Genomic DNA, 17,770 nt, shown 5'->3' with positions numbered 1-17,770 from the left:
GAAAAGAATCTTGAGAGTCCCTCGGACAGCAAGGTGATCAAACCAGTCCATCCTAAAGGAGATCAACCCTGAATACTCACTGGAAGAACTATGCTAAAGCTGAAGCTCCAATACTTTAGCCACCTGATGCCAAGAGCCAACTTATTGTAAAAAACCCTGATGCTGGGAAAGACTGAGGGCAGGAGAAGAAGGTGGTGACAGAGGATGAAATGGTTAGATAGCATCACTGACTCCACGGACGTGAATTTCAGCAAAGTTGGGGAAACAGTGAAGGACAGAGGAATCTGGCATACTGCAGTACATGGGGTTGCAAAGAGTTGGACACAACTTAGCAACTGAACAACAACAACGAAGGGCAAAATGTAAAACTAGGGAGAAGTGGAGGATAATTCATAGAGGATGTGAGTCTAGGAAGACAGGTCATTGAGTTAAGGAGAATCCTTGGCAAAAACTACAGAGCTGAGGAGTATTACAGTGAAATAACAGGAAATTCAAATAGGCCCTGATCCACACCCAGTGATTCTACTCTGTTTTTCTGGTTTGCTTTTTTAAGCTTGCTTCCCTACTTTCAGCAAAGGGTCTTAAACTCATTTTTGTTTTTAAGATATCAGACAGAGAGGAGCTTCATAGCTGGCTGCCACTTAGGCTTATTCATTTAAACCGGATAGCATCATTTGTAGTAAATACCAATCAGGTTAATCTCCAGCTCACAACACTCACCCTTCTTTGAGAGAGGTCCCAGCCATAGAGGTGGGTCTGAAGTAATGATGTACAAGGTCCTTGCACCTGAGCCCTAACCTCCGGTCATCTCCTGGGGATGGACAACTGATCAACGCTGGACCAAGTTTGGACACTTGAACGGAGACACAGAAGTTGGTTGAAGCTCTTACCTTAATGGTCCTGTGATATCCTCCAGCTGCTGAGGGCTCCAGGGACCACAGCGGGGATGGGGGTGAGGTTCCCAGCTGCTTCCAGGTCTGGACCTGGCCGGTGGGTGCTGGTGAGGGAGGCTCCGGCGTTCACGGGGCCTCCAGAGTTCTGTGAGACACAGTCCTCAGCCTGTCCTGGGCCCCCAGCTCACTCAATGGCCCTGAGGCCAAAGGGCCTGGGGGCCGTGGAACAAGGCCCGGTTCCACGTTTTGCTGCATCCTGCCAAGAAGACCACCGCTAGGCTGATCATCAGCGGAGCAGGAAGACCTTTAACCCCCGGGCTGCTGGTCTCCCGACCTTTAATCCTCACGCTAATGGTCTCGCGACCTTTAATCCCCACGCTAATGGTCTCGCGACCTTTAATCCCCACGCTAATGGTCTCGCGATAGCAGCCTCCCGCCTGCGCTATTCCACTTTCATTTCACAGACAGCGTTCAGCTTCTGCGCCGTCACCACGCGGTCGTCCTCACGTGCTGTCGGCACAGGCTTCACGGCCTTTCGCTCTTCATTTCGTACCAGCCAGCATGTGCTTTTCACATCCACTAAAACCATTTCTTCCACTGTCACAAAGGAACTCTGTGTTGGCCGCTCCACAGGTATGTAGTTTTAATCTCACTTTACCCGCTATCCCAGAGGTGTTTAATTCAATGGTTGATTCTCCTTTTGTCAAATGAGCTGCTGTTGGGTAAATTCCTTGATGGTTTCCTCATTCATCTCTGTTTCTTCTTCTAGATAATTTTTTTTCCCCTATCCTTTCTTCATAATTGTTAAATACGGTGCTTCAAATGACCTCCCTTTTCCTCATTGGATTTCAAATGAATAAAGAAATAAAAGAAGTGAGTTAAGCAAATGGGAATAAAATATTGTATTTTAAATGAAGAAGTCAATGTTTAAGACTGTGACTTAAGTCAACGTTTAAGACTGCGACTTAAGTCAACGTTTAAGACTGCGGCTTATGTATGTGGGCTGATGGTCTTCCCAGTAACAGATCCTAGATATGGACCAACTCACCGAGACAGTAACAGCTTAGAGCCTTTCTACCTGCCAGGCTCTTTGTGGAAGATGGCTCCCAAGAGAAAGAGGGGAGGAAAGAACAGAGCTAAGCTTGTGCTGTGTTTCGTGGCACAGTCCCGTCTGACTCTTTGTGATCCCATGGACTATAGCCTGCTAGACTCCTCTGTCCGTGGGGATTTTCCAGGCAAAAATACTGAAGTGGGTTGCCACACCCTCCTCCAGGAGATCTTCCCAATCCAGGGATCAAACCGAGGTCTCCTGCATGCATTGCAGGAGAATTCCTTACCATCTGGGCCACCAGGGAAGCTCATGAATACTTGAGTGAGTAACCTGTGGATTCTCCAGGGAATCTTCCTAACTCAGGAATCAAACTGGGGTCGCCTGCATTGCAGGAAGATTCTTTACCAGCTAAGCCAGGAAGCCCAGAGCTAAGCTTAAGCAGGATCATTATCCTAAACTGAATATATGCTATGGTAGGAGGAATCAAGAGAATCCAGCAGTGCTGTCTCCCCTCTGTGAAGGGAAGCATTGCAGATGTGTGTGAACAGGTACAGGCAATCTGCAGAACTGGAACTCTGGAGGTTGTATAAAGAAATAGCCATAAATACTGTGTGACAAGTATGTGACAAGTGCATAAATAGGTGAGAGAAGACACCTGAGCAGAAAGGCCTTCATAGGCTACCCAACAAAAAATACTGTTCTTATCCACTTGTTGTTGTCATTTAGTCTCTAAGTCATATCTGCTTGTAACTTTCTGTCCATGGGATTCCCCAGGAAAAAATACTAGAGTGGTTAGCATTTCCTTCACCAAGTGGTCTTCCAGACCCGGGGATGGAACCCACATCTCCTGCATCGGCAGGCAGATTCTTCACAACTGAGCCACTTGGGAAGCCCCTTACACACTTACTCCGTGCTTGCTTTCCTCTTATACCCATTAGAGGCTGACCCAAATGGTTACTTGTTTATGATTTGCCTAAAGTGCATCTTCATTTTGTTCAATCTGTGTCCCCACCATCTATAATAGTAACCAGAATGTAGGAGGCTTTGTTGAATGAATGAATGTACAAAATAAATATATAAAAATATCATATCACTTCCATTGTTGGAAGAGATTAGTGATCTGTAGGCTTCAAGGAAATATAATCTGAGCTGGATTATAAAGTATACTAAAGGAAATCAACCTAGAATATTCACTGGAAGGACTGATGACTGAAGTTGAAGCTCCAAAACTGTGGCCACCTGATGCAAAGAGCTGACTTATTAGAAAAGACCCTGATGCTGGGAAAGATTGAAGGCAAGAGAAGGGGATGGCAGAGGATGAGATGCTTGAATGACATCACCGACTCGATGGACATGAATTGGAGCAAGCTCTGGGAGTTGTTGATAGACAGGGAAGCCTGGTGTGCTGCAGTCCATGGGGTCTCAGAGTTGGACATGACTGAGCAACTGAAGTGAAGTGAACTGATATATATATACAACACCAAAATTTACTTGCAATTTTCCTTTCTCGTCTCTAAAAAGAAGTGAAAAGGGGGATATTTTTCTTTCTCCATGGAAATTAGATGAGCAATACTGTCAGATTTTAAGACAAATTCTGAAAAACTTCAGAATGAACTCTCTGGAGAAAATATGCAAAGGCCACCATATGTTCTCTTGTTTTTACCTTTCATGATTCATGAGTCCAGAGGCAGTTGTTACAGACATAAACTCCTTATGAAACTAGACAACTTATTTATTTTCAATAAGAAAAATGATTAATGCCTCACATTAGCAGCTTTTAGGACTTTGAGAAAATGTTTCCTACAACACATGGCTGTATTAAGCATAATTTTTTTGAGGTTAAGATAAAAATTTATCTTGGGAATATTATTTTTGTTCAGAAACTGAAGAAAGAATAGCTACAAATTCAATGCTCATTCAATTCAGTCGCTCAGTAGTGTCCAACTCTTTGCAACTTCATGGACCGTAGCATGCAGGCCTCCCTGTCTATTGCCAACTCCTGGAGTTTACTCAGAGTCATGTCCATTGAGTCAGTAATGCCATCCAAATATCTCATCCTCTGTCATCCCCTTCTCCCGCCTTCAATCTTTCCCAGCATCAGGGTCTTTTCAAATCAGTCAGTTCTTCGCATCAGGTGGCCAAAGTATGGGAGCTTCAGCTTCAGCATCAGTCCTTCCAATGAATATTCAGGACTGGTTTCCTTTAGGGTGGACTGGTGGGACCTCCTTGCAGTCCAAGGGACTCTCAAGACTCTTCTCCAACACCACAGTTCAAAAGCATCGATTCTTCAGCTCTCAGCTTTCCTTATAGTCCAACTCTCACATCCATACGTGACTATTGGAACAACCATAGCTTTGACGACTATTGGAACAACCATAGCTTTGACTATGTGGGCCTTTGTTGGCAAAGTAATGTCTCTACTTTCTAATATGCTCTCTAAGTTGGTCATAGCTTTTCTTCCAAGGAGCAAGCACCTTTAAATTTTATGGCTGCAGCCACCATCTGCAGTGATTTTTTAGCCCCCCAAAATACTGTCTCTCACTGTTTCCACTGTTTCCCCATCTATTTGCCATGAAATGATGGGGCCAGATGTCATGATCTTAGTTTTTTGAAAGTTGAGCTTTAAGCCAACATTTTCACTCTCAAAGAATTTCACTTTTAAGAGGCACTTTAGTTCTTCTTCACTTTCTTTCTTCGCTTTCTGCAGGTGGTGTCATCTGCATATCTGAGGTTATTGATATTTCTCCTGGCAGTCTTAATTCCAGCTTGTGCTTCATCCAGCCCAGTGCTTCTCATGATGTACTCTGCATATAAGTTAAATATCAGGGTGACAATATACAGCCTTGACATATCCCTTTCCCAATTTGGAACCAGTCTGTTCTTCCATGTCCAGTTTAGGAAGTGACATACATTCTGTAAAAAGAAAATTTATTTACACATTTTTGTGCAAAGTGTATTTCTGTGCACTCTTTAAAATGTTTGCAGATCATGGAAAGCTTCTGTGTGAATATCTGTTGATATTTGCCATATTAAATATTAGACTTACAGAATAAATATTTATTTATTCCAAAAATGATAGAATTAATATATTTGGTTAAAAGTACCAGTAAGTAACCTATTATGGATTAGCATATTTTTTATAAAAAGACCTGTACTTTCCACATCAATAAGATATGCAAAAAATAGATTTTCAAAAATGTGAAACAATGCACTTTATTTATCAGGTTCTTCATTCAGTGTATTGACATATATTATTTTCCTTGAAGAAAATGAAGGTAAGCTCACTTAATTCAGTAGTCCAGTTGGTAGAGAAGAATGTTTTAACCATCTTTTCAGATGATGATGGATATGTTTCTCAGATATGACACCAAAACTAAATAACTATTAATTTTGAAAAGTTTGCTTGCAAAGTGGAATCTGTAACTGTGTCAGTGAATTCTTTATTTTCTCCTATATTAAAACCCACTGGTGATTCATTCACTTTGAATGGGTCTCTCACATATGCATGGTTTTGCACCTTCATGTACTGACCGTTAGGAAGGTGGTGATTATGTCTGATATTGACCTATTTCATTATACAGCATAAAAAAATCACAATCAGTTTCATCAGTTTTTTCATTAAAACTGGAATACTGATACAAGTTTTCCAAAATGCTAATTTTTGCTTAAAAATTGAGTCATATTATTGGCAATGTGGTATAAGTGCCTAGCATTAACCATTTAATTGTAATGTAACTTACAATTAAGCTTTTGATTGCCAAGGCATCCATTTTCATGGCATTTATCTTGAATAATCATATAGCCAACTGCATGACACAGCTACTGGCAGAATACTTAGATAAGGAACCAGGCTCTCACCCAAGACAGTCCCTTTAAAAAAAGCCCTGAACCTAGAGATAGCCATGATGAGTGAAGTAAATCAGACAAAGGAAGACAAATGCCATATCATATCACTTATATATGGAATCTAAAAAATATGGTACAAATGAACTTATTAACAAAACAGAAATAGAGTCACAGATGCAGAAAATCAACTTACGGTTACCAAGGGAGAAGCAAGGGGAGGAGGGAAAGGATACATTTGGAGATTGGGACTGACATATGCACACTACTATATATAAACTGCATAGCTTATAAGAACCTACTGTATAGCACAGGGAACTCTACTTGTTATTCTGTAATGACCTATATGAAGAAGAATCTAAAAAAGAGTGGATATATATGTTATGTGTAAATCTGAATTGTAAGTCAACTATACTGTATTCCAATAAAAATTAAAAAAAAAAAAAACCTGGATAATCTAAATAACCAACAACTTTTCCTGTTCCTTACCCTAATTCCCAACCTTAAGCTTTAAAGTCACCAATAAAGAGTAAGCCCTCAAAGTCCTAGGCACCCCACCCTCAGAACCCAAAACAGAGCCCGAGTCCAAACTCTGTCTCTGAGATTTCATTCAGTGTCAGGGTACAGAGACTGGATTTGGCTTTGTAATTATTGCTAAAGCCCTAGTGTATTTCAAGATCAGGCAAGAGGCTAGCGTAACAAGTTGTGAGCTTGTTAAACTTGTGAACTTGTTGAGTTGTGAACTTGTGAACAATGACTGAGAAAGAAGAGATGGAATTAGGGAAGTAACAAGGTGATCAGATTATATAAGACTTTGTAGACCATCATACGGATGTTTTCTCCTCCTCTTGTTTAGTCACTAAGGTGTCCAACTCTGTTTTGACCTTACTTTTTGTTGAATACAGACATATTACAGGATTTTGAGGAGAGGCGTTGTATAGTTTAATTTAGACGTCAAAAAAAAATCAGTCTAGTTGTAGAATTTAAGAATAAGAGAGCATGGGCAGACACACATCAATGAATTAGGAGACTATTATGGTAATCCAGATGAAATATCGTGGTGGCTTGGGCTGTCATGATAGCAGATGCTCAGTTGTATTCAGCTCTTCATGACTCCAAGGACTATAGCCCTCCAAGCTCCTCTGCCCATGGAGTTTTCTTGGCAAGAATACTGGAGAGGGCTGCCATTTCCTAGTCCAGGGGATCTTCTTGAACTAGGGATTGAACCTGCATCTCTTGCATCTCCTGTGGGTTCTTTACCACCATGCCACCTGGGAAGCCCTGGTAGCAGATGGCTTGGTAGGATAAAGTGATTAAATGCTAGATATGTTCAGAAGACAGAGTTCTTGAGGAATTTCTAACTGGTTGAATGGATGATGTGAGAAAAAGACATGTCTAGAAAGACACTAGAGTTCTTGACCTGAACTTATGACATAACAGTATTACCATTAATGATAATGGTTGCCACTTCATGTAAGTTTGAGCAAGATCAGTTTAGTTTTTACATAGGACATTTGAGATATCTTTTAGATACATAACATCAGATATTAAGTATGTAGTTAAATGGGATATATTGGACGGGATTGAGGGGTGAGTTGATGCTAGAGATAAGGAGTTCCTCATCGTTAGACTGGGAGTGTGTGTAGATTGAGAAGAAGAGAAAATACATACTTAAATACATACATACCTAGACCCTCCCCCTATTAGGAAGATGGGTGGAAGAGGAAGAAGAAAAAACACCAGAAGAAGCAAACAGCAGGGGTTCATTCAAAGGAGTCTGAGTTTATTAGGTCAAGTGAAAAATAGTTGGGCTGATTTCCTATATCAAATTTTGTCGACAGTAACATGAGAACTGATCATTGAATTTAACAAATGAAATCCAGTGGTGGCCATGATAAAAAGTTCCCTAGCAGTATTATAAGCAAAATCCTGATTACATTGGTCCAAGAGAGAATAGGATCCTTAACATGAAGCTGGAAATCTTAGAATACTTTGAAGCAAAACACAATAGAGCCCTTTAAAACAATCTATTAATATGCTTCAACATCATGTTTAGTTTTGTTATAAATCAAGGTTTCTTGTTGTTGTTTCTCAGTGACTAAGTTATGTCCTACTCTTTGTGACTCCATGGACTGCAGCACGCCAGGCTCCCCTGTCCTTCACTATCTTCTGGAGTTTGCTCAACCTCATGTCCATTGAGTCGGTGATACTATCCAACTCAACTATCATCTTCTATCACCCTCTTCTTTTGCCTTCAATACTAAATATGACCCATTTTCAGATTTTGTGTTCTATTTAAAATTCTAAAAATAAGAAGCTCAAGAGAAAAAAATATAGCATGTTTAAATATGCATTTAACTCTTACAATATTATGGAAACTATAGTTTATCAAAATATGTAAGTTTATCAAAACTATGTTATCATTGCCAAAAAGGATGCTAGATTTTCAGCATTTTTAGCTTTCCTCTATGTCAGGGGAAAGTCTTGTGTAACGTCATGTAAGAAGCAGAGGGGACATAAATAATCAATTTCATTCAAATAATTTTTTCTTAACCTATATTATAAATATAGGTTATATAGTATAGTATAGTCCCACTAATTATATTTATGTTTGCATTAATCACATTAAATATACCTCAAAGAAATTATGCATTTCATGCTGAGATATCACAGTTGACATGTGCTTTCTTTCTCAATATGTAAAAATTACCTAAGCTTCACTATTTTTTAGTATTTCTAAAACTTTCACTTTATTTATTAAATCATTTTTCTTAAGCTCTGACTATCAGCTAGGCACTTTTCCAGGAACTGGATGAAAGTCAGCAAAGAAAACTACTAAAATGTGTGCTTGCCCTCTATGTTTCTTTGCAGTTTTAAAAAATGAGAGGTCATGGAAGACTGCAATAAAATGGCAAACATTTAGCAAAACTTAAATGCTAAATTGAAAACGTTTAACAGGTTCTTCTATGTGCTGTACCCAGGATACATGATCAGTCATGACATTTTTTCCCCCCAAATTGGCTTAAACTCTTTTTTTGAGTAAAAATATATATAATATTTTTTGATACCAGGTGTAACATCTATGTAACCATATCTGTTCCTGATGTACTGTGACTGTCCCAGAATTATAAACTAAACTTTTGCCTTGACTCTATTTTTACAACCAAAGAGAAATGAAATAACATAGAAACCCAGAGAATAGAACCCTAGGAAATGAAGGACCAGGCTTGAAAAATTTCTGGAAACCACACATCTCTAAGAGATCAAGGAAAAGGAAGTGCAAGAAATATTTGTAAGAAGTCAGTAGGGAGAGATGTATATTTAGGTCTTTCCCCCATTTTTTGATTGGGGTGCTTTTTTGATGTTGATCTCCATGAGCTGTTTTATATATTTTGGAGGTTAATCCTTTGTTGCTTTGTTTGAAAATATTTCCTCCCATTCTGAGGGTTGTCTTTCCATCTTAATTACCTAATTCTGAGGCAGGGTAAGAGACAGATGTAGAGAATGGACATATGGACACAGAGAGGTTGGGAGGGGAGAGTGGGACAAACTGGGAGATTGGAATTGATATAAATATATATACACCACCATGTGTAAAATAGATAGCTAGTGGGAACATGTTATAAAGCACAGGAAGGTCAGCTTGGTGCTCTGTGGTGACGTAGAGGGATGGGATGGGGTTGGAGTGGGAGGGAGCCTTAAGAGGGGATGGATATATGTATGCATATGGTTGATTGACTTCATTGTACAGCACAAACTAACACAACACTGTAAAGCCCTTATATTCCAATAAAAAAAGAAGTCAGGAGGGGAGTCTGTGAATCAAGACTAAGCCCTGGAAAAAATAAACTGAATGCATATTGCTGTCTTATAGTTTAGACATGGAATTAATAGAATAAATACAGAAAAGGTAGAAAAAATAAGAATAAACAAATATAATTGATAAAGCATAAATTAAGACAATAAGTATGAATCTAAGAATCAGTCAATATAGTAAATCTGAATGTTAAATTTCTGTTGTGAAAGGCAAAAAGGTTTATGGAAATGAATTCAACCATATGCATTTTTGCAAATGATTCACTAAATTATATTAATAGATACACAGAAAAGTTGAAAATGAAGAGTTAAAGGGTTTCAGGCTCGGAAGCAAACAACTATATTAATGTTGTCAGAGAAAAAAGAATTTAAGAAAAATAAAACTTTAACACAACAGAGAAGGACAGTTCAGATTATTGTTATGAACTAAATTCTTGTGTTCTCAAGTTCAGATGTAGAAGCTCCTATCCCCAGTGTGATGGTATTTGGAGATGGGACTGCTAGGAGGTAATTAGAGTTTATGAGGTCATGAGAGTGGGATCCTTCTAGATTTTAGGATTAGTTCCCTTCTAAGAAGAGACCCAAAAGAGTATAGTCTTTGTCCTTCCACTCACACACAAAGCAGGGGTCATGTTACCACATTATGAGATGGCAACTGCCTCCAAACCAAGAGAAGAGGCCTCAGAATGAACCCTATCTTGATGGCACTTGGATCTTGGACTTGCAGCCTCTAGAAGTGTGAGAGATGAATTTATATTGTTTAATCTGCCTGTGCATGCATGCATGCTAAGTTGTTTCAGTCATGTTTGACTTTTTGCGACCCTGTGGACCATAGCCTGGTAACCTATCAGGCTCCTCTGTTCGTGGGATTCTCCAGGCAAGAATACTGGAGTGATTTGCCATGCCCTCCTCCAGGGGACCTTCCTGACCCAGAAATCGAACGCATGTCTCTTATGTCTCTGGCATTTGCAGGCAGGTTCTTTACCACTAGTACCACCTGAGAAGCCCCTTAATCTGCCCAGTCCATGGTATTTTATTATGATAAGTCAAGCAAACTAAGACAGTTATTTTGAGATAAAATCCATAATATTCATGGACTTTTACACATGTAACTAGATATGTATTACAGCAAAAAAGTCACTATAAAATTGAAAACATTGAACTTCTTTCAGAAAAGACAGAAAAAACAATAACAGAAGAATAGGAACAAGAAATTTGATTGACACAACTGTAAATCTTGATCTAATGAATGTACATGGAACCATACACTCACAAGTTCAGCATTTACGCTCTTTTGAAACATGTATAGAAACACTAGTAGGTAGTTTCCATGTACATAGTCTTAAAAGAATTGTCAAGTAATTTTAAAAGAAAAAGCCTAATTTTACTTAATACATTTTAAAAATGCAAAATGCTAGCCAAAATTATGCTTCATCATTAATTAAAATGCACTACTCTGAATAATTATTGAATAAGAAGGAAATTTAAATTATTATTTTTAAGAACAGAAATATTATATGTGATATGAATAGTATAACAGGAAAATACATAAATAAAAAAAGAAAATGTATAAAATTCTTATTTGGGTAATGCTAAAACAAGATTTATTCTATGAAAGCCTATTTTATATAATAAACTCAAGGCAAGGGAAATCCTAAAAGACAAAAAATAATAATTTTAAATAGAATAAAAACCTTTCATATTCAGTAAAACTCAATATTAGTCTTTTGGGAAACAAAAGAAATACTGGCAAATTTGATCACTTATAAGTACACATAACCTTAGAAATCAAAATGAGTAAGTCAGAGAGTAACTATAAAATTGTGAGAGCATATTATATATGTTTATGTCAATAAATTTAAAAATTTAAATAGCATAAATGCTTTTCTAGAGAAAAAAAATTCCATACAGCAATTCTTATAAGTAATTGATGAGGCAGACAATTTTTTTCTTGAATGGCATACAGCTCTTTGATGATATTACTGAAAAAGAAATAGAGAATGTTGGAATTCTGTCCATTCTAAGTTATATAGTTAAAACGGTCAACAATTAATACAAAAAGAAAGTTATGGAGGGTTTTTGTTTGTTTTTGTTTTCTTTTATCCCTTTCTGAAGGTATCATCAGCTGTTGATCTTTAGTCGCTAAGTCATATCTGACTCTTTCACGACCCCATGGACTGTAGCCTGTCATGCTCCTCTGTCCATGGGATTTCTTAGGCAAGGATACTGGAGTGGGTAACCAGTTCCTTTCCCAGGGCATCTTCCCCCTTGGAGACTGAACCCATTTCTCCTTCATCAACAGGCAGATTCTTTACCACTGAGCCTCCAAGGAAGTGCATCATCAACTGAGTCATCTCAAACAAAACCATCCAGGCTCCAACAGGCAGTGGTTGTAAAGTGGTTTTAGTCTGGTTCTAGTCGTTTTAGGAGAAGGTATTTTGGATCTGTGGAAGGTAATCAGCATCTATCATTTTTATATACTTCTGAAGTAACTCTGTATGTGTCTGTATGGAATTTGTGACTTAATTTGAGTATGATGCTAATAAAAGCCAATTAAACTTCCAGTGTCTTGATCCACATCTACACTAGGCAGTCAGGACCCTGAGTTAGGAACATGACTGGTGAGAACTCTGTCTAATTCCCAACAAGGTTTGGTTTCTACTGTGTTTGGAGTGATTTTTGAAAGTATGGAAATATTTACATTAATATTTTTATTTAACTTTTGAAGTAAACTATCCTTGTAAACATATAAACTTAATTTCGTAGTAAGTAATCATAAATCTGATCTATCAGACTAGTGTTGCTTCATGAATGAAGAATTCTCTTGAGGGCTGTCTGTCTTGAGGGAGAGGAAGAAGCACAGCAGTTGTTGTTCAGTTGCTCAGTCGTGTCTGACTTTTTGCGACTCCTTGGACTGCAGCATGCCAGGTTTCCCTGTCCTTCACTATCTCCCAGACTTTTCTCAGTCTCATGTCCATTGAGTCAGTGATGCCAGGCAACCATTTCATCCTCTGTCGCTCCCTTCTCCTACCCTCAATTTTTCCCAGCATCAGAGTCTTAGAGCAGGGAGAATGTCTGATCCTCTGAGGTGGCAGATCATAAGATCATGGGCTGCACCTCACCTATAAATTGCTAAAATAACAGGGATCCTTTCCCATGAATTCTGAAAACTGCTCCTAGGGATCCTAGAGTGTTTTTTGTAGCAGTGCTAGAAGCACCCAGTTATGCACTAGAAACTGCAAAACTGCATAGCTGGAGAAAACTAATTTTGAGGAGGCAGTAACTATAATCCTAGGGTTAGTTATGGAGATAATGGGTGTGAGTCAGGGTTTCTAAACTAAGAAACACTTTAAAAAATGTTTCTTCTATCTCTCCATGTCAGACCAAAATTGACCTTCTAAGAAAGCCAGCACACAATGGAAAAAAGCAATCCAGAGATATTTAGATATTTCACACACATTATGTGGAATAGTTTCTGTTGACCTGTTTTAGCAAGATATTTAAAATAGCCTTTATGTTCTGCCATAGAATTTTCCAGGATTTCTATTTAGTAATTTTTACAAGATGATTCTTAGTTTCTCGATGCTGCTGTGTAATTACTTTTCAGAAGCAAGACAGACTAGGCCCATTTTCTTATTTCTATTGAGTTAGTGTTCATTTTGGCAGTCACTATAATTACATTGTGCTGAATTCAGGATTTATTCAGAAAAATAAAATGCAAATGGGTGCAGTGCTGTTACAGTCCACATACTGGTTTCCCTATAAATGATTTCACAAGTGAAACATTCCTGTCTCTCCAAAGGCTTTCAAAACACTACAAAAGGAATATTATCAAAAGCATTTTTTCTAACTCAAGGCAAAACATGTAGAGGAAAACTAAAACATAAAAGGAACAAAGCACTCTCTGTAATTATACTTGCAAAAATGTTTCATTTTCCCCAAATATCACATGTATTTTTAGCAGTACTTATTTTGCGTGTTTAATATTATACAGTTACTGGAAAAAAACTGTTCTTGAGAATCAAGTCCATTACATAAAAGAAGCTCTCTTCTGTTAAACTATTTTGAATTAAAAAAAAAAAAAACTTCTCTAATATATTCATTACTGTAATTGTATTTTTTAAACAGATAAATCTATTTCAAAAAAAAGTTTTTCTGAGCTAGAAAAGCTTCATCTCAAAAGTGATGGGAGAGAGATTTATAAAATCAAAGAATCTAGAAATGCAAATAGTTGATCCAGACAACAAAGAGAAAATAATAACATTCTCAAGTACTGGTAAAGCTTCCAGTAAGATTTTAATAGTAGCTGGGACCATTTGAGTATTCTTATTAAAGGAATGGGATTCCCTAGTGGCTCAGATGTAAAGAATCTGCCTGCAGTGGAGGAGACCTGGGTTCAATCCCTGGGTTGAAAAGACCCTCCTTCAGGGGTGAAGGAGGAAATGCCAACCCACTCCAGTATCCTTGCCTGGAGAATCCCATGGACAGAGGAGCTTGGTGGGCTACAGTCCACTGGGTCACAAAAGAATAAGATGATGTAGTTATAAAATATTTATTATGTTCCTACTTTGCATTAAGCTAATATGAAAAATTCAAGCATAAAAATGCAATGTAATTTATAATAAGGCCATAAATTTACAAACTATACCTTATGAGTGGGCAGAGTCTGATCTTTATGATTTTTGTTGACATATAGCAGTTCAGGTGTCCATGTGGCCATTGTGATAACTACTTATAGTGAAAATTTAGGACTGTTCTTTCCAGTTCTCCATTTTGCTAATTTCCCTGCTATAGTTTCTTTATATACCCATTCCATCACTCCAAAAGCAGTCCAGGTAATGGTTATCAAATAAACTCTAAGCACTTGATAAGCTTTCAATTAATGTTCATTAAAGAAAGATTGAGTAAATTATTCTATTTCAGACTTAGCTTATGAGTAAATATTTTATTCATCAATGGATAAAAGAATACTTAGGAAGTTTTATAATACATAACTAATTTTTTGTGTAGTACTTGGCATATATAATCATCTAAGCTGATATATTTGTTACATTTCAGATTACATCATTTTAGCTGGCTTATGTACTATGTAAAAGGGCAAGCCCAGACAAAGAAATACTGTTTTACATTTGATAAATTTTTAAAAATTTGTTTTGAAATAATTATGAAATCATTGCAGATTCCAGAAATAGTACATCAATTACTCTGTAACATTTACCAAACTTCTGCTAGTGATAACCACTTACATAATTATCGTGCAGTGTCCAGAGCTAAGACATTTTACATTAGCACTGTTAAAGAGGAAAAGTTTTCCTCTTCTCATGAAGGTTAATTTGGCTGGTCTAATAATTAAGTTGACATAAGAAAAACAAATGTGATTCTGTGTATATGGAACCTCACAAAAACTTTAGAGGACTCAAGACAGTCAGGTGACTGAGGCTTGTGTGCCATCCTGAGCTGAGGAGAAGCTGTGGGGGTCTGGGACTATAAAGGGGAGGAAACAGTTTACAGGGAGATAGGAAAAGCCAGTGTCTAGAAAACAAATGTTTGTCATGCCACATAGAGATAATGGGACAAGAGTAAGTTCTTGAGAAGCAAGAGCAATGGTAGCGTTTTTCTTACAATATTTAGTCTTTTGTCTTCAATTGCTAGAAAACTCCAGAGCCACAAAGGTGAAATGGTGTCTTATTATTTATAGCAAGCCCCTTTCTACCACAACTGGGTTTAAGTTAATGAGGTGACTTTTGAAAGCATCAAAAGGTGGAGACTGGTCGTCTGGAGAATCAACATTGTGGTTAGAGAATTGGAACATTTAGTCCCCTCTGAGGATATCTGGAGAAGGGAGAGGGGCTAAAAATTGAAGTAGTCACTGAAGGTCCATGATTTACTCAACCATAGCTAGTTGGGAAGCCTCTATGAACATCCAGAATGACTGTGTAAGCGCTTCTGGGCTGGTGAACACATGGGGAGAGTGATGCTCTCAGAGGTTGTGGAAGTTCCCGCCCTCCTCATACCTTGCCCTACATGTCTGGCACATCCCAAGTTATATCTTTTTATAGAAAAATGGTAGCCAAGTGAGTAAGTGGGTTTCCTGAGTTCTGTCACCCACTCTAGCAAGTACTACAACTCAAGGAGGGACTTATGCAAACCTGTGATCTACAGCCAGTCAGGTAGAGATACAGGTGACACCTTGGGCCTGTGACTGGTGTCTCAGATATGTGGAGGAGGGCAGTGTCCTAAGGGGCTGATCCTCTAACTTTTAGAGTATGATGCAGTCTCCATGTAGATCAGGTAAATTTTGTGTTTTAATTGAGTTGAATTATAGGACACACAGCTGGTGTCTGGAGAATTGTTTGGCAGTATGAAGAGATCAATATTGCTGGGAGAAATATCAATAACCTCAGATATGCAGATGATACTACTCTATGGCAGAAACAGAAGAGGAATTAAAGAGCCTTTTGATGAAACTAAAAGAGGAGAGTGAAAAAACTGAAATAACTCAGCATTCAGAAAATGAAGATCATGGCATCATCCAGTCCCCTCACTTGCTGGCAAATAGATGGGGAAACAGTGGAAACAGTGACAGACTTTATTTTCTTGGGCTCCAAAATCACTGCAGATGGTGACTGCAGCCATGAAACTAAAAGATGCTTGCTCCTTGGAAGAAAAGCCATGACAAACCTAGACAGCATATTAAAAAGCTGAGACATTGCTTTGCCAACAAAGGTCCATATAGTCAAAGCTATGGTTTTTCCAGTAGTCATGTATGGATGTAAGAGTTTGACCATAATGCAAATTAGTACAGCCGCTATGGAGAACAGTGTGGAGATTTCTTAAAAAACTGGGATTAGAACTGCCATATGACCCAGCAGTCCCACTTCTGGGCATACACACTGAGGAAAACAGATCTGAAAGAGACACGCGCACCCCAATGTTCATCACAGCACTGTTTACAATAGCCAGGACATGGAAGCAACCTAGATGCCCATCAGCAGACGAATGGATAAGGAAGCTGTGGTACATATACACCATGGAATATTACTCAGCCATTAAAAAGAATTCATTTGAATCAGTTCTAATGAGATGGATGAAACTGGAGCCCATTATACAGAGTGAAATAAGCCAGAAAGATAAAGACCAATACAGTATACTAACACATATATATGGAATTTAGAAAGATGGTAACGATAACCCTATATGCAATCAGAAAAAGAGACACAGATGTACAGAACAGACTTTTGGACTCTGTGGGAGAAGGCGAGGGTGGGATGTTTCGAGAGAATAGCATCAAAACATGTATATTATGTAGGGTGAAACAGATCACCAGCCCAGGATGCACAAGACAAGTGCTTGGGCCTGGTGGTGAAGAGGGAGGTGGGAGGGGGGATCGGGATGGGGAATACATGTAAATCCATGGCTGATTCATGTCAATGTATGACAAAACCCACTACAATATTGTAAAGTAATTAGCCTCCAACTAATAAAAATAATGAAAAATAAAAATAATGAAAAAAAAAAAAAGAAGGCTAAGTGCTGAAGAATTGATGCTTTTGAACTGTGGTGTTGGAGAAGACTCTTGAGAGTCCCTTGGACTGCAAGGAGATCACACCAGTCAATCCTAAAGGAAATCAATCCTGAATATTCATTGGAAGGACTGATGCTGAAGTTCCAGTACTTTGGCCACCTGATGCAAAGAGCTGACTCATTAGGAAAGACCATGATGCTGGGAAAGATTGAAGGCAGGATAAGGGGATGACAAAGGATAAGATGATTGAATGGCATCATCGACTCAATGGATGTGAGTTTGAGCATGTTCTGGAAGATAGTGAAGGACAGGGAAACCTGGCATGCTGCAGTCCGTGAGGTCACAAAGAGTTGACACGACTGAACGACAATGAAGTGAACTCCTCTCTCCATGGTAAGACTGGGCATAAACCAGAAGAGTAGAGTTAAAGCTTATAGGGTCCTGAAAAATCAATTAATTACCTCCTAATTTTTTTTTTTCAAATCAGAATGTAAACAAATAGAAGTTGGAATTTGTATAATCACAGTGAAATTATTGGTAACACTCAGGATGATTTCTGAATGCTTCAAGAATCATGGTGACCAAACATTGCAAGAGAACCTGCTACTGGAGTGAAGAAAACGAACACAAAGCACCAAGCAA

At 38.3% G+C, this 17,770-nt stretch overlaps 1 long non-coding RNA gene across 2 annotated transcripts in view; it reads left to right on the top strand.

Moving 5' to 3' along the window:
* Positions 1-1,386: 1,386 nt before the first annotated feature.
* Positions 1,387-17,770, top strand: part of LOC122452263 — a 62,674-nt gene continuing 46,290 nt past the window's right edge. Inside the window, exons 1-2 of one of the 2 annotated variants that reach the window (XR_006272641.1) lie at positions 1,387-1,526; positions 11,906-12,056. This is a non-coding gene — a long non-coding RNA (uncharacterized LOC122452263). Of the gene's footprint in view, positions 1,527-11,775; positions 12,057-17,770 lie in introns of those variants that run through there. The other variant, XR_006272642.1, reaches the window with a different exon arrangement.

The sequence above is a fragment of the Cervus canadensis genome, chromosome 13 (genome assembly GCF_019320065.1).
Source record: "Cervus canadensis isolate Bull #8, Minnesota chromosome 13, ASM1932006v1, whole genome shotgun sequence".
Classification (NCBI taxonomy): domain Eukaryota; kingdom Metazoa; phylum Chordata; class Mammalia; order Artiodactyla; family Cervidae; genus Cervus; species Cervus canadensis.
Note: the sequence above shows the minus strand (reverse complement) of the source record. Positions and strands in the feature narration are given on the sequence as shown.